General features: G+C 35.3%; 1 pseudogene; it reads left to right on the forward strand.

Annotated features, from left to right (window-relative positions):
* The window catches only part of LOC149553980 (putative aldehyde oxidase 4), a 139,588-nt pseudogene that overhangs the window by 88,067 nt on the left and 25,696 nt on the right, over positions 1-25,825 (forward strand).

Genomic DNA, 25,825 nt, shown 5'->3' on the forward strand with positions numbered 1-25,825 from the left:
AGACCCAAAGTCGTGTCTACTAACAAAATGGAGGCCATTTTTCATCATGGTGATGTTGCTGGGTCAACACAATGCATTATCTCCACTAAGGTAATAGGTTTTGAATCTAAACATTATCAAGATGAGTTGTTGTAGATTTTAGATTCACATAGTGTGGTTTTTAGTGACATACCCTCTAGGAGTACCTCCAAATAGAGGTTTTGAACATACAATTGAATTGGAAGAAGTGGCAAAACTAGTTATCACTACTCTATAGAGACATCCTAAGGCATTTAGTGTTGAAGTAGAAAAGTTTATTAAGGATTTGTTGGATATGGAACATATCAAGCCCAATTCAAGTCCATTTACTTCTTCGATAGTGTTGGTTATAAAGAACGATGGGACTCTACGCATGTGTATCGATTATCGTGCCTTCAATAAATAGACCATAAAAAATAGGTATCTAATTCCTTGAATTGATGAGCTATTAGATGAATTACATGGTGTTGTGTATTTTTCTAAAGTTGAGCTGAGGTCAGGGTATCATTAGATTAAATTAAGGGAACAGGATATTCATAAAACTATTTTCTGTTGTCATTATGGTCACTATGAATTTTTAGTCATGCCTTTTGGACTAACAAATACTCCAGCAACATTTCAATCTTGTATGAATCATATTTTTAACAAACAATTGAGGAAATTTTTGCTAGTTTTCATTTATGATATACTAATTTACAACAAGATTTGGGAGGAGCACTAAATACATATTGATGAGATTTTGGGTACAATGGAATCACAATCCCTCTATGAAAAATCTTCTAAATGTGAATTTGGAATGACATAATTTTTATATCTAGGCCACATGAGCAATGCTAAAGGTGTGCTAGTACACCAGGAAAAGATTAGAGTCATCTTGGATTGGCCACCTCCATGAAATATTTCAAATTTAAGAGGTTTCTTTGGTCTATATAGTTATCACAGGAGATTTGTTAGAGGATTTTCACAACTTGGAGCACCATTGACAGATCTTACTAGAAAAGGGGCATTCGAGTGGACTAAAGAAGCACAATAGGTATTTGATAAACTCAAAGAGGTAATGCATTCTTGTCCAGTTCTTGCACTTCCAGATTTCAATCAACGTTTCATATTAGAATGTGATGCTTCTAATGAAGAAATAGGAGCAATTTTAATGCAAAACAAACAACCTATAACTTATGAAAGCAGGAAGATCAATAGTGTTGAAAGGTTGTATTCAATATATGATAAGAAAATGTTAGCAATCATGCATGCATTAGCTAAATTTTGACAATATTGAGTGAGTGGTAGGTTTGTGGTTAGAATTGATCATAACAGTTTAAAATATTTCTTGAGCCAGAAAGATTTGAATGATAGGCAACAGAAGTGGATCAGTAAGATCCAAGCTTATGATTTTGAAATTGAATATGTTAAAGGTAAGAACAATGTCGTTGCTGATGCTTTATTCAGGAAACCTGAAATAAATGCTATATTAGGAGTGACAACTGATTAGAAATCTCTTTTATTAGTAGAATATTCTAAGAATGTATTTGCATGTGATTTAATGGATGGGAATGTATAGGATGACAGATATAAGATTATGAATGATATTATTTACTACAAGAATAGAATTTTTCTTTTACCTAGTTCTAAATTAAAATTAGGAATTATGCAGGTAATTCATGATCTACCTTTGGCAGGACATCCTGGTTATTTCAAAACTTACAGGCACATCCGTGAACGGTTTACCTAGAAGGGGCTCAAAAATGATGTATTACGGTATGTGAAGGAATGCATCACATGCCAACAAAATACAGTTAAGCATTCCTATCCAGAAGGAGTACTTCAGCCTTTACCCCTTCTGAAACAAAAATAGGAAAGTGTTTCTATGGATTTTATTACCGGTTTGCCCCAAGTATAATGTAAAGATTGTATTTTTGTTGTGGTTGATAGATAACTGAAATTTGCACATGTCTTTGCTATCACTACCATGTTCACAGTGGTTCAGGTCGCCAAACTATTTTTCAAGGTGTTTTGCTTACATGGTTTGCCAAAGCACATCATCATGAAAGAGACAAAAAATTTCTAAGTATCTTTTGGGAAGAATTATTTCGATTAACAGGTATAGAGTTGAACCACAACACTAGCTACTATCCACAAACAGATAGGCAAATGAAAATTGTGAACAAATGGATTGAAGATTACCTTCGGAATTATGTAGCAAGACATCAAAGGGCTTGGATCAGGTGGTTGTATTTGGGGTAATATTGTTATAACATGACATATCATATGTCTATTGGTATGACTCCATTCAAGGCTTTGTATGGATATCTTGTTATATCTTTTGACAATAGTAATGTACCCAAAGCTCAGAACTGGCTTCAAGAAAGTCAAGATATTTTAAAAGGACTCAAGGGAAACTTACAATATGCACAAAATCAACAAAAAACTTATGCAGATCAGAAATGTATAGAACACAGGTTTGGTGAGGATGAGTTGGTGTACCTTAGGTTACAACCATATCAATAATCCTCACTCAAATGTATTAGAGCTGAAAAATTGAAGCCTCATTTCTACAAGCCTTATTAGATTGTCAGAAAAAATGGTGTTGTTGCTTATAAATTGGATTTACCAAAAGGCCATCATATACATAATGTTTTTCACATTTCATGTCTCAAGAAGGCTTTGGGCAAACAGGTAACAATTTCAGAAGAATTACCATCCTTGGATTCAGAGGGTAAATTGGAAACCATTCCCGACAAAATTTTGGATGTACGCGAAAGGCATTTGCGTAATCAAGACATCAAGGAATATTTGATCCAATGGAAGAATTTGTTGGTGGATGAACATGGGAAGGAGAAAAGATACTACAGCATCCAAACTTATAGTTGCTTGTGGGCAAGCAACAAGAGGGAGGGGAGATTTGTGATGTCCCTCCACAATTATCTTTATGAAGATAAATAAATAAAATAAAATATTTTAATTATTTTATAATAGCTTCACATTTCCAATTTTTGAACTAATATAAATTAATTAATAAAATGAAGGGATAATAAGATTTCATTATGAAGTCAAATTGTAATTATCTTAGATTAATTAATCATTTCAGTTGGTTGGTTTTGGAAGTTCACCAGACTTCCACCCGATTTCTCCAAGTTAAATAATGGCCATGGGAATTTTGAGAGCGGAGTTTTTTGATTCGGAAATGACTTCATAAGTTGTCGAGGAAGACAAATATTAAAATTTCTTTCATCAGGAAACACCTGACCTAGTGAAATTAATCTCCAGGCTAGTTTACTTGAGTCAGAAGAGGATTGCGTATCATGGACATTGGCGAATAAACAAACCTGGTGTAGAGATATAACGGTGGATTCAATATGTTCTAAGTTCTTGGGGAGAAGTTCCTAGTTTAATTTAGATAATCTTCGCACCTAGCAAGAAGACAAATAGTATCTTAATCTTGTTCAACGGTTGGTGATTCTAAGAAGAAACAAGAAGGTTTTTTTTTTTACATATTGGGTGATTCTCTTTAATAGCAGTATAGGCACTAAGACCCAATAAATGAAGGAGAAATATTGAATCATCGTGGATGTCAGAAGATTGAAATTGTTGCAATACATCAGTGAAAGATAATAAATTAAACTATTTACTTAGTAGCCGTTATAATTGTTCTTGCATAGATGGTTATCGGGCGTGGATATGGTGTCAACGTGGAATATCTAACAAAGCCTCTTGTCGGCACTTCATAGTTGGTCAAACACAGTTTGTTGTTGTCAATCCTTAGTGGACAGAAAATTTCTACAAGTTTGGTGAGGAGATATTATAGAGTCCAGTCCGAAATAGGGGATGGCCATTCAGTTGTTAACATAGACCAGAGAGCTTTCATGCAAAGATACTGGGGTAGTATTATCATTATTTCCTATCAATAAATCCCAAGCGCATATTTTGAATTATAATATATCTCTTGGTATAGCGTACATTTTGTATTCATGATTCAACTGATAAATTAGCTCAATATTCCAGGATTTTACACTCAACCTGTAATTTTACACTAAAACACTCAACCTAGCCTGAACTTGCAAGCACCTAGACCTAAACCCACTCTGATACCTCAAAGGTTTCCTGGTTAGCCCACAATAGCATAGCAGAAAGGGCTAAGAACATGACAACAGTAAAGAACTAGAAAATGGGACATTACACAAGGAGAGAGATCAATGCACACAGCTGCAATCTGGACATATCTCAATGAATTGTATAGAGATTTTTCATCAACGTTTCAAATCACACTACGTGATCCATCATCAGGAAGAGAGAGCAAGAGGTGTCAAACAATGTAAGATGCAGATTTGGCACAGGGTCACTAATTAAAGGAGACCTGGAAGAGAGGGACTGCACACACCCCAATGCAAGTCAAAAGAAGTAAAATAAAATAAAGACAAAAAAAAAAAGAAAAAACCCAGGGGAGAGACTAAACCCACCAAGACACAAAGTGAAAGCACCAAGAGAGATAACAAAGAAAATAAATAGGACAAGACAATAAACTACAAAAAGGAAGCAAATGATAAGAGTTAGTATATGTAAAAATATAAATATATAGTAGAAAAATATATTACCTCTATAAGAACAAAACTAAAACCTATACATAGTGTCAACATATGAATATGCCACATAAATGTAAGAAAATATACAATATAATACTACCAATTAATAATTAAATATAAAATTAAATAGGTGCAAAAATAAATAAATAAATCGAAATATAAAAATAAAAATAAAAATAAAAAGATAAAATTAAAATTAAAAATAAAAATAAAAACATAAAAAACACAAACAAACATGCATATATATATAGAATGTGCCCATATACACAACTAGATGAATATATATGTAAAAAATAATAAACAACCCCCATACGCAACCAACGTATGAAAATAGATACATATGACACAAAAAGCAAGAGAATGCTACACACACACACACACACACATATGAAATATACTATCATATATGTAACAAGAGAAAATTGTATATATGTATGAGTGTATTTTGATTTTCTCTTGTTACATATATGATAGTATATTTCATGTGTGTGTGTGTGTGTGTGTGTGTGTGTGTGTGTGTTTAGCATTCTCTTGCTTTTTGTGTCATATGTATCTACTTCCATACGTTGCTTGCGTATGGGAGTTGTTTATTATTTTTTGCATATATATTCATCTAGTTGTGTATATGGGCACATTCTATATATATATATATGCATGTTTGTTTGTGTTTTTTATGTTTTTATTTTTATTTTTATTTTTAATTTTATCTTTTTATTTTTTTTTTTTGATTGATTTATTTATTTATTTATTTTTGCACCTATTTAAATTTTATTTTTTATTATTAATTGGTAGTATTATATTGTATATTTTCTTACATTTATGTGGCATATTCATATGTTGACACTATGTATAGGTTTTAGTTTTGTTCTTATATAGGTAATATATTTTTCTACTATATATTTATATTTTTACATATACTAACTCTTACCATTTGCTTCCTTTTTGTAGTTTATTGTCTTGTCCTATTTATTTTCTTTGTTATCTCTCTTGGTGTTTTCACTTTGTGTCTTGGTGGGTTTAGTCTCTACCCCGTGTTTGTTTATTTTTTGTCTTTATTTTATTTTACTTCTTTTGACTTGCGTTGGGGCGTGTGTAGTCCCTCTCTTCCAGGTCTCCTTTAATTAGTGACCCTGTGCCAAATCTGCATCTTACATTGTTTGACACTTCTTGCTCTCTCTTCCTAATGATGGATCACGTAGTGTGATTCGAAATGTTGATGAAAAATCTCTACACAATCTATTCCAGAAACTTAGCATTATAAATCATGGATTGTGGAAATATGATTGCATTAATATCTTAATGAAGTCAGAAGACAAAGAGAGGCATTGTAATATGTAAAGGAATGTGCAATAACAATAGTGTTCAGTATTTTGTTAGAAAACATGAGCATTTCATTGAAAACCATCTTTCAATAATGTTAAATACCCAAGTTGAAAGCTTCAAGAAAATTTCAACCATCAAATATAGATGAGATTGTGCCCATAAGCGGAAATAAACTTCCAAATTTGTGATCTATAGCAAAACATGAATTAACTACAAAATGTGTAAGTTTAAGCAGGAAAACTCACAACAAGAACCTTGCAAAATTCAAGCTCAAATGACCAGAGCATGCAAATAGCTTACAATATTCATAATAATTTCCCTTCAAAGGAAAAAATGCAAATTTATCTGGTGTTGAGAATATGTGTGTTGCACACATTGCATAATATTGTTAGTATTGTATTATTTTATTTTATTATGTAATGTTGCACCTAGAAGCACCTAGATGGATGTGCAACATGGAAATATTCCCATAGGATATACTTGATGAGTTGTATTGTAACATTGTGATAATATTTGATGTACTTATTTAATATTCAAAAAAAAGAATTAAATATCCAATACTAAATGAGGGGTCAATGGGTTAGGTAGCACATAGTTTATGTAATACCACTTAGTGATTTTGTGTGACTTGCTACTATATAAGCAACCACAAGGGTAGTTGTAGAGATAAGAAAAAAAATAAAAAATAAAAGAATTCAGTCGAGCAAGATTCGTGAGACAAGTTAGCTAAGGGAGCATTTGTGAAGGTTGGAAGCATCATGTGATGTGTGGATTCATGCTTATTCACATTGATTGTTTGGTTGTGGCTATGGCTTTGAAGACTTCCATGGTTGTATTGCAATACTTTTTGGCTGAATAATACATGGTGATGGATGCTTTTGGAGGTTTGGTTTTGTTTCTCAGTGAGGGTTTCCCAAGGTATATTTTGTGTCACATTTTTGTGGGTATGTAATCTATTCTCTTGCACCTAGATTTTAATTTCATATTTATTTCAAAATTTATTATGGGTTATGTGGAAATGGTAATATTTTTTTTTGTAAGTTTCCTTACAAGTGGTATCAAAGCTATGGTTTTGTTGTTGTAACCCTAGATTGAATCCATAAGAATGAATGAAAGAATGAAAGAAAAGGGCAATATATATGAGTTCTATAGGTTGTTTATTGCAGATATGAGGGTTTTGGATTTGTTATTATGGAATGTTGGTAGATTTTGGGCATGTGAAATTGTTGGTCGAAAAGGTTTTTTGGATGTTTCATCTAAATGAGGTTTTTAAGGGGGGAGTATGCAGAAATGACCTTATGGGCAAAAAAAACCTCACCTTTGGATCTGTGTTGACTTTTCCATAAATTTTGATATATAATATGGCCTAGCCTGGCCATATAAAAGAGAAAATGAAAAAGAATTTTAGTTTCAGCCCATAATGGCTATCAAATTTAATCTCGGTAGAATTTTCATCACAATTTTTTTATTAAAAAAATCATAGTGAAAATGGTAAAAAAATTGTTTTGGTAAAAAGGTCATAACTTTCACTCAGGATATCAGATTTTGAACTTCCTGTAGTCGTTGGAAAGCTAATTCAAAGCACTACAACTGAGTGTAAGTTTTACTCTATGATTTTGACATTTTTTCAAGTTTAAAAAACCCAAAAGTTAGATGTTTATTTTGAGCACAGATTTGGGTGTAACTTGGGCATACAGAGTCGGATTTTGGACTTTAAATAGTCAAAGGAAAGCTCTTGGAGAGCTCAACACATTGGTTTAGATTAGGTGTAGGTTTGGCATGGTTTATTTGATGATATATTAATTTGAATGACTTATGATATATATTGACTATGGTAACATTGTGAGTTAATGACATTGTATGTTTTAGAGATTTGGAGTTAGATGTAATTGTATACTCAGTTTATATTTCAGATTTGGTCTCATGATCATATGGTTATCAATGTTTAGTTTGGATATGTATGATGACTTTTTGGGTCTACAAATTGTGCAGTGTTGTAAGTAGTCTATGCTTATAGGTTGTATTTATGGCTTGGATATGGGTTGTCTTTGCCCATTGATCTTTCATTATTGATCCATATTTAGATTGGTGGCTTGGATTTGAGTTGTCTATGCCCTTAGTCACATGATTTGTTGATTTTTCTTCATGTAGAAGGGAAGAGATGTTGTTACCAGGTACAGTCATGGTGGAAGATTTTGGTTGACTATTTTATACTGACAAGTTGGACACTTTGAGAGTTAGATGTTTGGTTCATGGATGTAATCATGGTGCCATGGATTTTGGCATGACATGATTGGATATATGGGTAATTAATTGGTATTCATTGGTTTGGATTACTGATTTGGTTATGGCGGTATATCTTCTTGGTTAAGGATCATGGTTATTTGGTTTCTTTAAAGGAGCTCATGATGTGCACTATGAGTTCTTTGATGGTTTCATGTCTTGGTTGATTCTCATGGTTAGAGGATGTTTTTCATCGTGATGTCATGGATAGCTTGGATACACATTTTAGTAGGAGCTTGTGATAGTGATAAGGTGACAATGCAGGATCAGTTTTTGGTTTGGAGAGCTTGGTTTCACTTGATACTGACACTTTGGTTGTGTGTAGAGATCTGGAGGATCTTCATATAAGAGATGGAATTTATGATGCCATGGGTGACTTGGTACCATGGTTGAGTGGGAGTTATTGGCATTTATATATTTATTGAGTGTTTTCAGATGTTAGAGGATGTCTTAGATCCTATTGTTGTAGAAGCGTCTTGGACATTTGCATGGTGCACTTGTTATCTTCATGGTTTGTTACGATGGTTGCATCTTGAGGATTTATGGGGTTCTTGGTAAAGGTGTGGTTTATGCTTTCATTTGACATGTTATCCTTGGTGTTAGGATGGTTTTATTGTTATGTCATAGTAAACTCTTGATACGCATTTAGATTTTTGACATGTTATGGTATGTTCATATGGAGCATGTTGTCTCTTTAGTTGAGATGGTTAGATCATGTTGTCATGTTTATATTCTTAAGCTCATGGTTGAAACTTTGACATTGATCTTGGTTTAGTTTCTTGGTACTGAGTATATTGGTCATTTATTGGATACTTCATGGTATTGGTAATATTGGTATGTTGCATTTGAAGTTGGCATGGATTGATTGGTTACAGGTGCTTATGGATACTTAGAGATGGCGGTGATGCTAATTTCTCTTGTGATTAGAGATGTATTTGTTGGGATGGTTGATAGTTTTAGCAACAAGTTTGAAGGGCATTCACCTGATATAGACTTGAGAGGAGATTGTTCTCAGATGAGTCTTAATTGGAGACTTTGATATCTTGATGAGCATTCCCATTCCCCACTTTTGGTCTACTTAGCAGTTTACTACATGAGAGGTGTAACCCATTGTTTCTCTTAGGTGCATTATGTTAATGCTTGTCTTTCATTGATATGGATCTTGAGCTATGGTACATGAGTTAGTTCTGGAGGGTTCATTTGAGAAATGGTTTAGCATTGGTTATCTGCTTATGCATATGTTGTTATGTTGGTTGAGTTAGGAGATTATTTTATATTGGGCATATTCCTTGGATTAAGAATGGCTATTCCTTGATTTAGGAATGACTTATGAGTTTGATCTTCTTGTGAGAGGCTTATATCCACAATTAGTTATATACTATGGTTTGGGTGTTGTTGTGTCTTCTTGGTTGGAGCTTTATGGAGGAGATCTTACTTAGCATAGTTTACATCTAGAGGTGTGTGTAGAAGGACATGATATAGGTTATGATTTGCATGGTTTCTCTTTGGTCCTGGTTATCTTCTTGGATGTTCAATTTCAATTACATTGGATTTGAGATTGGTTGGAGATTGTGATCACTATTTTTGTGTTCATGTATGTCATGTGAGAGATGGCATGTTTGTTCCTTTATCTCTTTCCATGGTTTTGGAGAGCTTGGGAGAGTGTTGGAGACTTGTTATGGGAGTTGTTCTTGCGAGTTATTAGTTTATGTATTATAGATATCCTTAATACTACATGGATTCACTTCTACGAGATGTTGTGAGTGGATCGGTTATAGATTAGACATTATCTTTTGCAGTGGGAGCTTCTTGGTGTATATGTGGTAGGTATTTATTTTGAGACTTGTGATTGTAGGTTACATATTAGATATGTTGATGATATGAGATTCACTCGATATACCTTTGGAGGTATGGATAGTTGGATGGGTTAGCACTTGTTATGGGTGTTATTTTAGCTATGGATGTTTTGATAGCTATGAATACATGTGATTACCTTTGGATCAGGTGTTTGTGCTTGGCATTTTAGTTGATACAAGATTTTATGATCTTCTTATGTTACAGGTTGGGTGGCTTTCTCTTTGGATGGCTTCTATGTATGTCCAATGGCAGTGGCATAATAGGTGAGATCATTCATGTTTGAGAAGCTAGATACTTTGATTTTGTTGCAAGTATCAAGATGGAGCACATTGTGTACTTTGATCCATGATGGTGGATGTGTTATGAGGGATTGTTTCCTTGATTCATTTATGTCGCTATGGATTTATCCTATGCAATGTATACAACAAGTGGGAGATTGTTGAGAATATGTATTGCACACATTGCATAATATTGTTTATATTGTATTATTTTATTTTATTATGTAATTTTGCACCTAGAAGCACCTATATGAATATGCAACATGGAGATATTCCCATGGGATATACTTGATGAGTTGTATTGTAACATTGTGCTAATATTTGATGTTACAATTATATAATATTAGGAAAAAAGAATATAATGTCCAATATTAAATGTGGGGTCAATGGGTTAGGTAACAAATGGTTTATGTAATACCACTAGGTGGTTTTGTGGGACTTGCTACTATATAAGCAGCGACAAAGGTAGTTGTAGAGATAAGACAAAAAGATAAAAAAGGAAAAAAGGAAAATCAAACAACATCCACAAGACAGGTTAGCCAAGGGAGCACTAGTGAAGGTTGGAATAATGGCATGGGATGTGTGGATTCATGCTTATTCATATGGATTGCTTGGTTGTGCCTATGGCTTTGAAGGTTTCCATGGTTGTATTGCAATGGTTTTTTGTTGAATATTACATGGTGATGGATGCTTTTGGAGGCTGGGTTTTTATACTCAATGAGGGTTTCCTAGGGTATATCTTGTGTCATATGTTTGTGGGTATGTTGTCTATTCTCTTGCATGTGGATTTTAATTTCATATTTATTTCAGATCTATTATAGGTTATGTGGAAATAGTGATATTTTTTGTTGCAAGTTTCCTTACATCTAGTGGAAAAGATAGTACAACAGAGTAGATATTGGGAACCCAAAATTTTCCAAGGAAAGGAAGCCGTTAGAATATTCAGTTTGTTTCTTTAGAAACTGTATACCTATATTTCGGCCACAACTTCTAGCTCACAAAATAGGTGTTCTGTATAACAATAAAGGAAATTAGAAATTCAGATTTGAAGTTGGGTCTGCCAAAATAAGCAGCACCGTAAGTATTTGTGAAATACTTACTAAGATCTGTAAGGAATTGTGATAAATAATCGAAGAGGTTCCAGAGGAGTCATGGCAAGACATCAAACTCCAGCAATGGCGGCCAAATTAACAAAGTGTTCCAGAAACCCTAAACCTTGGCAATGGCAATTTATCTATCCAAGTTTAGTAACTTCCAGCTAGTGTTGGAGACCAAAAGGACCACAAAGAGACAATGAGTTGCCATAGATTGGCAAGGAAATGACATGAATAAGTAAACATTGCAAAAAATTGTAAGGAAAAATGCCTAGAAACTGTGTATGGCCTTGTTTTGGGGAAGTTTTTTACTTTTGCATGATTGTGCAGTGGAGGAAGACGTAGAAAAATGCAAGGAAAATGTCATGAAAGCTGAATGAGAAAGCTATAAGGTTGCTCAAACCCTAGCAGTAGTAGCTCTTGTTATTTTTCAAACTCTCCAAATTTTTCCAATATTGAACAATGAAATGAACTTAGGTTTGAAAATGCCAATATATGGCTCCTAAACTAAAGTTCAAAATTTTTTGGAGTCCAAAGGGGATTTTCGTGGGATTATTTTCTTTTCGTTTCCAAGGGTTTGGGATTATTTCTGCTAAGGAAAATTAGATGATCATGGAAAAACTCTTAGAGGAAGTACACAATGCACTTGGTCAAATGCCCTCGGATAAAGCCCCAAGATTGGATGGATTCCCATCCAGTTTCTTTCAAAATTGTTGTTGTACCCCAGAGCAAAATTGACGGAAGCATTGGATTCTACAAGATCTTCAAGAATATTTTTGAGAGAAATCAATAACACATTCATTAACCTAATCCCAAAGATGTCAAATGCTACAAGTCTAGATGAATTTAGGCCCATTTCTGTATGCAACAGTATTTACAAACTTCTCACAAAAACTCTTGCTAACTGACTCAAAAAGATCCTAGGGAAAATTAGAGGTGAAGAGCAAACAGGTTTTGTCCCAGGTAGATCAATATTTGATGGAGTTATCATAGCTCAAGAGACAATTCATTCAATCCAGAAGAATAAAGAACCTAGTATGATGATAAAATTAGACATTAAAGAAGTGTATGACAAGGTGGATTGGAGATTTTTAGCTAAGTGCATGGAAAAATTTGGCTTCTCTATATCATGGATAACCTTGATATTTGTTAAGGTTTTTATAGTCAATTAGGAAAATTCTTATTGAAAATATATGTATTTTCCTCATACATACATATATATATATATATATATATATATATATATATATATATATATATATATTCATCTCATGTTAACAACTTCTATTGGATAAAGCACAAGATCTATTCATAAAGGTCAATATTAATGTGTGTGTGTGTGTGTGTGTGTGTGTGTCTGTGTGTGTCTGTGTGTGTATTCATGTATAATCTCATAATATCTTATATCTAATGTTCTCTAACATATAATTATAATCATATGATAAACATTATAGTTGCAATTTTTCCTTTTACATTCTTATCATTGTCATTGAATGACTTTTGTATGTTCTGGTATGACATGTGTATGACATGACAAAGGCAACCTGGTATATGCATTGGGCATTTTAATAAAGGCCAGTCCAAATTTCGATGATGGAATGTACATCTGTCTTACCTCATGTCGATGGTGTCATCAGTCCTTCCCAATGGCTTTCTTTGTTTGTCTATTGTTTATGTCATTAGACTCACTGTGATGGTTGGGTGTAGAGTCATCTTCGAGGTCACGTCTCCTAATCCATGACTCTCCCTATTACTATATAATGGAGATCATGCATGTTTCTTTCAATTATCGAAAATCAACAAAAGAGTTTATAAGGTTCGTTATGTTAAAGGACGCAACAATCACATTAATACAAATTATTAATTGCTTCAAGATTCCTTATATAAAGAATATACATTGCAAGAATACTTATATACATAAGTGTTAAATATAAATCTAATGTTGAAATTATAACATGGTATCAGAGCTTGTTTGAGAAAACAATCTTATTTAAACATATAGTACCTTGAAATAAATCCAGCTATAATCTTCAAAATGACTAATGGTATGAGACTAGAGGATAGACTTGAAGGACACTCAAACTTTGTTGCATGGAAACTATCAATGAAAGTAACTCTAAAAGAGAATGGTCTAAAAAAAATTATTTAAGACTCCAATCCTACACCTAAGGGAGGTGACGAACTAGAGAAATGGGAGATAGTTAACACTAGAGCCATGAAACTGATTGTGGATGGTGTTAAGACTCATTTACTTCCAAACATTTCAGAACTAGAAACAACACATGAAATTATCTAAGCTCTAGAAGAAATGTTTCAAATCAACAATACCACCACGATAATCACTCTAAGGGATAATCTCTCCAATATCAAAATGAACAAAGGAGAAACCATCTCTTCATATTTCATGAGAATAACCGAACTAAGGAATCAACTATCTACAACTAGACACATATTTGCAGACAAAGAACTTGCCATAATGGTTTTAAAAGGACTACCAAAATCGTGGGAAGCCTTCAAACAAGGATTATGTTCTCAATATAAAGTTCCCAAGCTTAGAAAAATCAAAGCCAATTGTTTACAAGAAGAATGTATGTTAAAAGTTGGGAACGATCATACTTCTTCCACAAAAGAGGACATTCAAATCCTTGCAACTCAAGTAGACAAGAGAAGGAAACCAAAATTCAAAAGGAAACCACGAGACTACTCCTAAAGGCAATGCTATAGATGTGATAAGTATGGTCACCCTGCATACCAATGTCCTAACAAACTCAAGCAACATGCATCTTTAGCCAAGGCAAGTAGTTCCACTCTACAGTCACAAAAAAATGCTTTATATTCAACACCATCTAGTGAAGTGTCAAATAGATCAAACACTTGGGTAGTAGATAGTGGAGCATCGAGACATATTACTGAGTTCAAAGAGAAATTAGACATAATAAATGAAGATTATGTTGATGATGTAACAATTGGAGATGACTCCAAATACCCTATGAGAGGGATTGGTACATGTACTACCAATCTTAAATCCAAAATCACACTCGTACTCACCAAAGTACTATATGCTCCTGGCATAAAAAGAAATTTGGTTCCAATATCTGCAATTGAAGATGAAGGTTAGAGGGTAAAATTTTTGGAAGGAAAAGTCTTAGGCTGGCCTAATAACTCCAACATTAAAAGTGCATATAAAATGGGTGCAAGACATTGATGTCTTTACAAACTAAACTTATGTTCTCCTTCAACACTAATACATGATTCTACTATAGAAAATGAAATCTGGCATAGAAGATTAGGTCATCTTCATTTTTGGGGATTACCATCTTTAGGGAAGATAGTAACAGGTTTATCTGAGTTAGAGTTCAAGCATGAAGGAACTTGCTGATGGGAACACGACCCAACAATAGATGGACACAATAGAAAAGGGAAATTGTATTAACTGAGAAAATAAGCTAGTACAAACAGTACAGAGAAAATAAACTTCAAAACATGCCCTACGGGCTTACAATAGCATAAATCTGGAAAATATTTCTCCTTTTAGCACCTCCTCTCAAGGTCCAATCCGAACTGCCTTTTACAATGCCAAAAATCTCCTTAAATAGACCCCAGAGGGTTAAGGACTAGGAGTACATTCTAGAAAGTGCTAGTACGCATCCACCGACAAAATAGAAGGTTCCAGAAGCCGCGTTAGAAGTCGGTGCAAATCTAGAAGAATCCAGAAATGGTAGCCGAACTTCCGGGAGGCATAACTTTTGAACCGTAGCTCCGATTGACGAACCGTTTACATTTTCGGAAAGCTCTCGAAGCGCTCTATAGCCCTATGGACCAGCTTTGCTCGTCCCCCATTTTTTGACCCTTTTCGAGGTCATTTAATGCCCCAAACCTGACTTTGAAGCATTCTTAGGAGGTCTCCAAAACCCGAAAAACTGTAATAACTTTCAAACCGTGGGGCCTTTTGACCTGATTATTTTTTTGGAATGCTCTAAATCTCAATTACATTCATCTGGCCAAGTCACACCTTCTAGGTCACCAAAATGATGGCCAAATTGCATGCTCCTATTTTTTTGGGATTTTCAAATGCACTGATAGTTGAACTATGAGAGTTGGAACCTTTATTTGAGCCAAATGGGTATCCAAAAATGTAAAGACATAAAACAGAAACTAAGTCTAAGTACATTTTTTTTTGGGTGACACAGGATTGCCCTTATACCTCTGGATGCTCCTGCATCAAACACCCAGGGTAGATTGAAAAGTGACCCTGTCACTTTATGGATGGTAGAGGAAATCCCAAATGGGAAACCTCAACTGTTGAAATCCAAGTTGAGTCCTTGATCAGTCGTCCTTTCCATTTGACCAAATACTCTTCATACTTCCTATTTCTGGTACTCCTGCCCACACGATGATCTAGAATGTCTTCTATCTCCTCCTTCTTAGAAGCAGGAATTGGACATGGCTCTAAAACCAGCTCCTCATCTACACCATCATCATGATACTCTGTTAAATCTGCAATGTTGAAAATGGGAGAAATGTGAATACCATCTGGCAGCTCCACCTCATATGCATTTCCTGAGTTATGTTTCTTCAAAATTTTGCAGGGGCCAAATTTCTTCATTTTCAACTTGTTGTAAGTACCAACTGGAAATCTTTCTTTTCGTAAGTGCACCATGACTAGATCCCCTACTTGGAATTCCTTATGTCTTCTCCTTGCATCAACCCTAGCTTTATACTCTTGATTCATCTTGATAATGTGTGCTTGAACCTCCTCATGTAGACGCTTGATGTGTTCAGCAAATTCCTCAGCTTCAGCACTTGTTCTCTCCCCTTGTTCTATCTTCCTCAATTCTGGTGCAGTCCTTGGGCTATTTCCATATACAATTTGAAATGGTGATTTTCCAGTACTCCTATTTACAGAGTTATTATAAGCAAACTCTGCCTATGGTAGAATCAAATCCCATCCCTTGGGCTTATCTCCGACTAAACATCTCAGCAAATTGCCCAGACTTCTATTTACCACTTCTGTTTGGCCATCAATCTGTGGGTGATGCGTGGAACTGAATTTCAAGTCTGTTCTCAACTTCTTCCACAATGTCCTCTAGAAATACCCCACAAATTTAGTATCTCGGTCAGAAACTATACTCCTTGGAAGACCATGTAGTCTTACCACCTCTTTGAAAAACAAGTCTGAAATATGGACAACATCATGAGTTTTGTGGCATGGAATGAAATGTGCCATTTTGGAGAACCTATCAACCACTACGAATACTGAGTCATTACCCCTTTGTGTCCTTGGCAATCCAAGAACAAAATCCATACTTATGTCCTCCCATGGCCTTGATGGAATAGGCAATGGCTGATATAGGCCAGTATTTTGACTAAACCCCTTGGCAACTTGACAAACCTGGCAACTCTGTACAAACTTCTTCACATCCTGTGTAATTTGAGGCCAAAAATAATGTTCTCTAAGAATGGCAATGGTCTTATCCTGACCAAAATGTCCTGCCATCCCTCCACTGTGTTTCTCCTTAATCAGATTCTCCCTCATGGAACTCCTTGGAATGCACAATTGACTACCTTTGAACAACATGCCATCCTGAATCAAATAGTCTAACCACTTGGTTCTATCTACAGCAACAGGTTCTTTACAAGCTTTCCATGCTTCAGCAAAATCAGGATCCTCGGGGTACAAATTCTTGAGTTCATCAAACACAACTACTTCAACCTGCATTGTTGTAAGCAACAGCTGTCTCCTACTTAATGCATCTGCAACCCTGTTAGATTTTCCACTTCTATGCTTCAACACAAATGTATAACTCTACAAGAATTCTACCCACTTCATATGCCTCTGATTCAATTTACCTTGGCTATTTAGGTACTGTAATGCCTGATGATCAGTATACAAAACAAATTCCTTTGGTAATAAATAATGCCTCCATTTCTTTAAGGCCTGAACTATTGCATAGAACTCTTGATCATAAACAGAATACTTCTTCTTTGCATCATTCAATTTTTCACTAAAATATGCAATAGGCTTACCTTGTTGGCTTAATACAGCCCCAATAGCGCTACCACTAGCATCACAGTCCACCTGGAATACTTTTCTAAAATCTGGAAGTGCCAACACAGGCTATTCAGTCACCTTCTTCTTCAGCAATTCAAAACTTCTTGCAGCTGCTACAGTCCATTTGAACTCTTTTCTATCCCTTCTTATTGTATCAGTTAGAGGTGCACATATGCCACTGAAATTCTTAATAAACTTCCTATAAAAACTAACCAGACCATGAAATGATCTTACCTCAGTAGCAGACCTTGGAGTAGGCCATTCCAAGATGGCTTTTACCTTCTCTGGATCCATTTTGAGACCTTCAGGTGATATAACAAATCCCAAATAGACTAACTCCCTTTTTGCAAAGACACACTTCTTTAGATTAATTAACAGTTTCTCTTCCCTTAGCCTTTCAAGGACACTATGAATATGCAGTAAATGTTCTTCCAAAGTCTTGCTGAAAATTAAAATATCATCCAAATAGACAATAAAAAATTTTCCCAAGAACTTCTTAAGTACCTCATTCATGAGCCGCATGAAGGTGCTTGGGGCGTTCGTCAATCCAAAGGGCATGACTAACCACTCATAATGACCCTCCTTGGTCTTGAAGGCTGTTTTCCACTCATCTCCTTCTCGAATCCGTATCTGATGATAGCCACTCTTCATATCTATCTTTGTGAAGTACTGAGCTCCACTCAAGGAGTCCATAAGATCATCCATCCTTGGTAAAGGAAATCGGTACTTGATGGTTATCCTATTTATAGCTCGAGAATCTATACACATCCTCCACTCTCCATCCTTCTTTGGTGCAAGTACTACAAGTATTGCACATGGACTCAGGCTCTCTCGAATCAAGCCCTTCCTCAACAGCTCCTGAACCTATCTATTTAGCTCCTCTGTTTCAGTAGGAGTCATCCTGTGAGCAGCCTTGTTAGGAAAACTAGCTCCTGGAATCAGATCTATCTGATGACTAATTTGCCTTACTGGTGGCAATCCATCTGGAACATTATCAGAGATAATATCTCCAAATTCCCCTAGTAAATCTGAAACTTCAAATGGTATTTCACTACTACCTTCTTTATCTTTCCTAGGAATCAAAGCATAGCACATACGCTGATGTTTCATGCCATCTAAAAACTTCCTTCCATCAACAAGACAAATCCTAGCACTGCTACATACCTTTTCACCTTCCTTTTTCATGGGCTTCAATTTGTGGCGAACTCCATCCTTTGTCAGAGAGTATGTGTTTGCATGTCCATCATGTATTGCATGTCTATCAAACTGCCATGGTCTACCCAACAATAGATGGCAAACATCCATCGAAATAACATCACAGAGAACTTCATCATGGTAACTCCCAATTTTGAATTTTACTAAACATTGTTCACTTACCAGGACCTTATGATCATCTTTTACCCAAGAAATCTGATAGGGCTGGGGATGTTTCTCCCTCTTGAGCTTCAGCTTAGAGACCATCTCTTCTGATACCAAGTTATCAGTGCTACCACCATCAATGATCACATCACAACATTTATCCTCACATTTGCATCTGGTATGGAACAAACTCCTCTGTTGTCCTGGTTCATTCTCACCACTTAGTAGGACTCTTTCATTTACCAAGGTCTCTCCTCTTTCTGCATCCTCTGAATATGATGATTGTGCATCCTCATCCACATGAGCAACCCTAGCCTGGCCCTCAGCTCTCCTATCTGTCCTTCCTTTTCGTTGAGGGCATTCAAAGGCACGATGACCTTCTTCATTGCAATGGAAACAGGTAGCACGGAAGCCTCCTCTTCCTTGTCCACGTCCTCTACCTCTTCCTCTTTGATTTCCAAAGTCTTGATCATGGGAGCGGTTGAAACCCTCATTCCTCTGGTTTCTGCTAGTACCCACATCTTCATTTTTCTTTTGAGTTTCATTGCGGCCTCCAAATGATCTACCGCTTCCCCTTCCTCCTTGACCGCGCCCTCTTTGTCTTCCTTCAAACCTTTTACTCAACTTCTCTTCAACTCATAGGGCAAACTGGTATGCTTCTTCAACGCTGGTCATTCTTACCAGACTTAATTCCTCCTGGATGCTAGGTCGCAACCCACTGATATAACAAGCCACCTTCTCCTTATTTTCTTCTGCATGCCCCACTCTAATCAGGAGTCGGTAAAACTCCTCTGTATATTCTTGGACCGATCTTCCTGCTTGCTTTAACCCATGCATCTTCTTAAACAGATCAAGCTCGTAGTCCACAGGAATGAACTGCTTCTTCAATTTGTCCACCATGCGATCCCATCTTGTGATCTTCTCCTTTCCTCTTCTAAGTCTTTCCAGTTGAATCTCTTGCCACCAAATTTTGGCATGGCCTTTCAGTTTGGCCTTTGCAAACTTAACCCTATCTGGGTCCCTTATATCCTCATACTCAAAGTATTATTCCAGTTCATTGATCCAATCGATCAACTCATCTAGTTTCAAATTTCCTGAAAATATACCCACTTCAATTCTAGGTCTTTTCCCAAACTTACTAATGGCCCTAAAAAGCCTTTCCTCTACAGGATTCAAAACTTCCCCATCAACTTCCATTACTTCCTCTTCATTGTCATCCTCACTATTGTCATCTGCGGCAATATTTGCTCCTCTACGAAGCTCCTCTTGCAATGCTTGTACCTGTCTCTGGAGGGCTCTAACCTCCTCAGGATCAATAGCTTTGGCCCTTCCGCCATGCTCTCTTCGTGGAGGCATCTTCTAACTCGAACCCACAACCACACAGTCCTGGTGCAAACTGCCTCACAGTTGGCGCTCTGTCTACACACTCAGGAAAACCCGCTCTGATACCACTTGATGGGAACATGACCCAACAATAGATGGACACAATAGAAAAGGGAAATTGTATTAACTGAGAAAATAAGCTAGTACAAACAGTGCAGAGAAAATAAACTTCAAAACATGCCCTACGGGCTTACAATAGCATAAATCTGGAGAATATTTCTCCTTTTAGCACCTCCTCTCAAGCTCCAATCCAAACTGCCTTTTACAATGCCAAAAATCTCCTTAAATAGACCCTGGAGGGTTAAGGACTAGGAGTACATTCTAGAAAGTGCTAGTAGGCATCCACCAACAAAATAGAAGGTTCCAGAAGCCGCGTTAGAAGTCGGTGCAAATCTAGAAGAATCCAGAAACGGTAGCCGAACTTCCGGGAGGCATAACTTTTGAACCGTAGCTCCGATTGACAAACCGTTTACATTTTTGGAAAGCTCTCAAAGTGCTCTATAGCCCTATGGACCAGCTTCGCTCGTCTCCCATTTTTTGACCCTTTTTGAGGTCATTTAATGCCCCAAACCTGACTTTGAAGCATTCTTAGGAGGTCTCCAAAACCCGAAAAACTGCAATAACTTTCAAACCATGGGGCCTTTTGACCTGATTCTTTTTTTGGAATGCTCTAAATCTCAATTACATTCATCTGGCCAAGTCACACCTTCTAGGTCACCAAAATGATGGCCAAATTGCATGCTCCTATTTTTTCGGGATTTTCAAATGCACTAATAGTTGAACTATGAGAGTTGGAACCTTTATTTGAGCCAAATGGGTATCCAAAAATGTAAAGACATAAAACAAAAACTAAGTCTAAGTACATTTTTTTTTGGGTGACACAGGATTGCCCTTATACCTCTGGATGCTCTTGCATCACTTGCAAAGGTTGTGCATTAGGGAAGAATATTAGGACCATCTTCCAAACTAGTGTAAGCAAAACTAAAGATATCTTAGAGCTTGTCCATTCAGACTTATGTGGGCCAATGTTTGTTTCTTCCTTAGGAGGATCTCTATACTTCATTATCTTTGTTGATGATTTTTCTAGGAAAACATGGATCTACTTTATTAAGTGTAAAGAGTCTGAAGAAATTTTGTCAAAATTTAAAGAATTAAAAGCTCTTGTAGAAAACCAATTAGGAAAGAAAATCAAAATCTTAAGAACTGACAATGGAAAAGAATATATATCTGAAACCTTTCATAAATTTTGTAAAGTGTTGGAATTAAGAGGGAGCTAACAGTACCATACAACCCCCAATAGAATGAGGTAGCTGAAAGGAGAAATAGATCCATAACTGAATCTGCAAAAGCTATGTTACATGATCAAAATCTGGGAACCTTTCTTTGGGGAGAAGCCTCCAACATTGTTGTATACATTCAAAATAGATGTCCACATTCTCATCTTGAACATAAGACTCCTGAAGAATCCTTCTTCAGAAAGAAACCAAACCTTAGTCATCTAAGAATACTTGGGTGTCTTGTGTACATTCACATTCCTAAAGAGAAGAGATGTAAATTAGAACCTTATGGAAAAAGAGTAATCTTTGTGGGATATAGTGAAACATCCAAAGCATATCGAATATGCATTCCTAGTCAAAGAAATGTTGAGTTAAGTCAAAATATAATATTTGATGAAGATACTACCTTCAAAAGGTCCAAACTAGAAGACAAGACAAATTCTGAAGAACCTATCAAAGACTCGTCCCCTAAGATTCAGAGGGAGAATCAAATAGAAGAAATATCTTCTTAGAACCTATGGATACATCTGAAGCATCTAAAGAATGTAATAAAAGACCTTTATGGGCTCAGAAGTTAATGGAGGAAGCTGAAACCATCTCTGCCCCTTCTGGATCTATTAGAGATAGGAAAAGGCCAAATATATTATCTAACTATGTTGCTCTTATGAGTGAACTGTCAAATTTTGAACTTGTGAACATAGAAGAAGCTATGAAACTTCAAAATTGGAAAGATACTATGATAGAGAATACAATTCCATCCTAAAGAATGAAGTTTGGGACATTGTTCCTAGACCCAAAAATAAATCAGTTGTAACTTCAAAATGATTGTTTAAAATTAAACATGCTTCAAATGCGAGCATTGACAAATTCAAAGCTAGATTTGTTGCAAGAAGTTTTTCTCAAAAGGAAGGAATTGAATATGAAGAAACTTTTGCCCTAGTTGCTAGATACACATCTATCAGAACCGTAATAGCTATCGCTGCTTCAAAAGGATGGAAAATACATCAAATGAATGTTAAAATTGCTTTTCTAAATGGGCTAATAGAAGAATTTTACCTCGAGCAACCTAAAGGATTTGTGGTACATGATAAACAAACACATGTATGCAAATTAAAGAGTCATGTATGCTCTAAAGCAAGCACCTAGAGCCTGGTCTGAACGGATAGATCTTCAACTATCCAAAGTTGGTTTCTCCAAGAATTGTGCAGATCCAAATTTATATTTTAAATTTCAAAATGAGAATATGGTGATCTTGGTACTTTATGTTGATGACTTGCTGATTATAGGGGAAGAATATCTTATAGCAAAGTGTAACTAGAACTTGGCCTTTGAATTTGACATGAAGAATCTAGGTCTACTACACTATTTCTTGGGATTAGAAGTATGGTATCTTACTTATGAGATATTTCTAAATCAAGGGAAGTATACATTGGATATACTAAAACAATTTGGAATGATAAAATGTAAATCTATGAAAATCCCCATGGAGTCAAACTTATTAAAATTAAGAGAAGCATCTAAAGATTGTGATCATGCTGATCCTACTCTTTATTGTCAAATCATTGGATCATTAATGTATTTGGTAAATATTAGACCTAATATCTGTTATGCTATAAACGCTTTAAGTCAGTTCATGAGTGACCCCAAGCCAATTCATTTAGTAGTGGCAAAGGAAATTCTAAGATATCTTCATGGAACTATTGGATATGACCTAAAATATAAAAATATAGATCTAACCCTAAAAGGTTATACTAATTCTGACTGGGCAAGAAACTCTATCGATCGAAAGAGTACTTCAAGATGTTTTTCCTTGGGACCTTCCATGATATCATGGTTTAGTAAAAAGCAATCCTCTATAACCCAAAGCTCTACTAAAGCATAATACATTGTGGCTTCAATGGGAGCCAAAGAGGTAGTATGGCTAAGGAAGCTCATCTTTGATCTATTTGGGAAACCATTTGAACCTACTACTATATATTGTGATAATCAGAGTTATATTAAACTCTCTCTAAATCCAATTTTCCATAATAGATCAAAACACATTGAAATACCATACCACTATATATGCAATATGGTTGAGAAAGATGTGATTGAACTAAGATACATTAGTACAGAGAATCACATTGCAGATATTTTTACTAAACCACTTTCTAAATCAAAAGTAGAACTCTTTAGAAGAGAACTTGGTATGATTGAAAAATCTGAAGATGAGTCTCAGAAAAATTGATCATTACATGATTGTTAACTTTATTTGAGATGTGTGTACCTCTTATGAAAGTAATGACTTTCAAATGATTATTGTGTAAATTATTTTAAGGTGATATTCTTAAAATATGAAATTGTGATATACTTTTTTTTTTTGTAAGTGTTGTACTTTAAATCATGAGAATATGTATTTTTGTGAGACTTACAACTATGTGCTTAGATATTGTTAAATTGACTATCTTTGTGTTGTTTGCATAAGTTACATATTAGATATGTTGGTAAGTATGCTTTTTTTGTGAGGCTTACAACTAGGAGCTTAGAAATTAAAGTTAATGTCTTTGAGTTGTTTGCATAATTGCATACTAGGTATTTTATCAACTAAGATCTTAGACATCATTAAGTTGAATGTTTTTGGGTTGATTAAAAATATTGATAGTCCAATATCTATGATTATCAAATTTTATTTATCCTTCTTCACTAAGAGGGAGAGTTAAGGTTTTTATAGTCAATTAGGAAAATTCTTATTGAGAATTTATGTATTTTCCTCATACTTATATATATAGTCGGATAAAGCATAAGATGTATTCATAAAGGTCAATATTAATGTACACACACACACACACACACACACACATATAGATATAGATAAAATTGTATAAACATATATATTAATTCATGTATAATCTCATAATACCTCATATCTAAGTTTCTCTAACATATAATTATAATCATATGATAACATTATAATTGCAAGTTTTCCTTTTACATTCTTATAACTGTCATTGAATGACTTCTACATGTTTTGGTATGGCTCGTGTATGACATGACAGAGGCGACCTAGTATATGCATTTGGTCATTTTAATAAAGGCCGGTCCAAATCTCGATGATGGAATGTACATCTGTCTTACCTCGTGTCGATTACACCATCAGTCATTCCCAATGACTTTCTTTGTTTGTCTATCATTTCTGTTGTTAGACTCAATGTGATGGTTGGGTGTTGAGTCATCTTCGAGGTCACATCTCCTAATCCATTACTCTCCCTATTATTAGTTCCTGCCTAAAGGCAAGAAAACTTATGCATTAATTCAATGCTATTAGTTTGGTTTTTTGAACCAATAGATTTTGTTTATTTTTCTCTAACATAAGGTTGTACTAAAACTTTTGCAATTAGATTATATTTAAAACATAATAAATTACACTTTTCCTCCAATGTCATTGGTTCTTAGGATTTTTGGCAAGGGGGAAAATATTTTTCTTCAATCAAAAATAGGCTGAAGTTAGGAAGAGGTTTCAAAAATAAAATTCCAAATTTATTTGTGTAATAAATGAGGCTCATTAATGTTTTGTTGCTGTTACTTATCTATTGTTTCCTCTTTGCGTTGTGCTGGAGAGTCAAATTTTTTCCAGCTATATTGGGTCAGTTGGGTCGGTGGTGGAGATTGGAGCCTTATGGATGGTTGCCCGAAATGATAAGCAATTCATTAATGTCTGTTGTCGGTGCCATGTGCTATATTAACCTTGTGATAGTAAACTTTTCTTCTACGGTTGTTGTTGCTACTTATCCGTTGTTTCTTTTTGTGCAAGAGTAAGCTTTTCTTATGTGGTTGTTGTTGTTACTTATCTGTTGTTTCCTTTAGTGCGAGCGGCTACACATACAGGTATTTTTCTAGGATTCTTGAACTTTGTAATTTTTTGTTTTTTAGAATTACGCTCTATATCATTCTTATAGTATAATTTTAAATGTTTAGAAATTCTACAAAAATTGAATTATATATGTTATATAATTTTTCCTTATATGTTAATTATTATGGCATCCTGCGTTTCGCTATGAGTGGCCAAGAAGAAACCGTCAGGGCATGAATGATGCCCTAGTGGACAGGGGCAAATGCCATGGCGGCCATGAACACGGGGCAGCAACAGGAGCAGCATCAAGGGTAGGCATATGAACCCAGATTCTAATGAAGAGCTATCAAAATCCTGAACACCACGCCAAGCCCTTAGTTTAGATTGTTCATGTCGTGACTCCAATTTTGGCGAACGCTAATGAAAACAGTCATTCATCCACACTATTCTGCAGCACTACAACGCAAACTGCCACTTGCTTCTTTTGAATCTAAA

This window comes from Cupressus sempervirens, chromosome 6, assembly GCF_028749045.1.
Source record: "Cupressus sempervirens isolate cs-2001-9-10 chromosome 6, ASM2874904v1, whole genome shotgun sequence".
Classification (NCBI taxonomy): domain Eukaryota; kingdom Viridiplantae; phylum Streptophyta; class Pinopsida; order Cupressales; family Cupressaceae; genus Cupressus; species Cupressus sempervirens.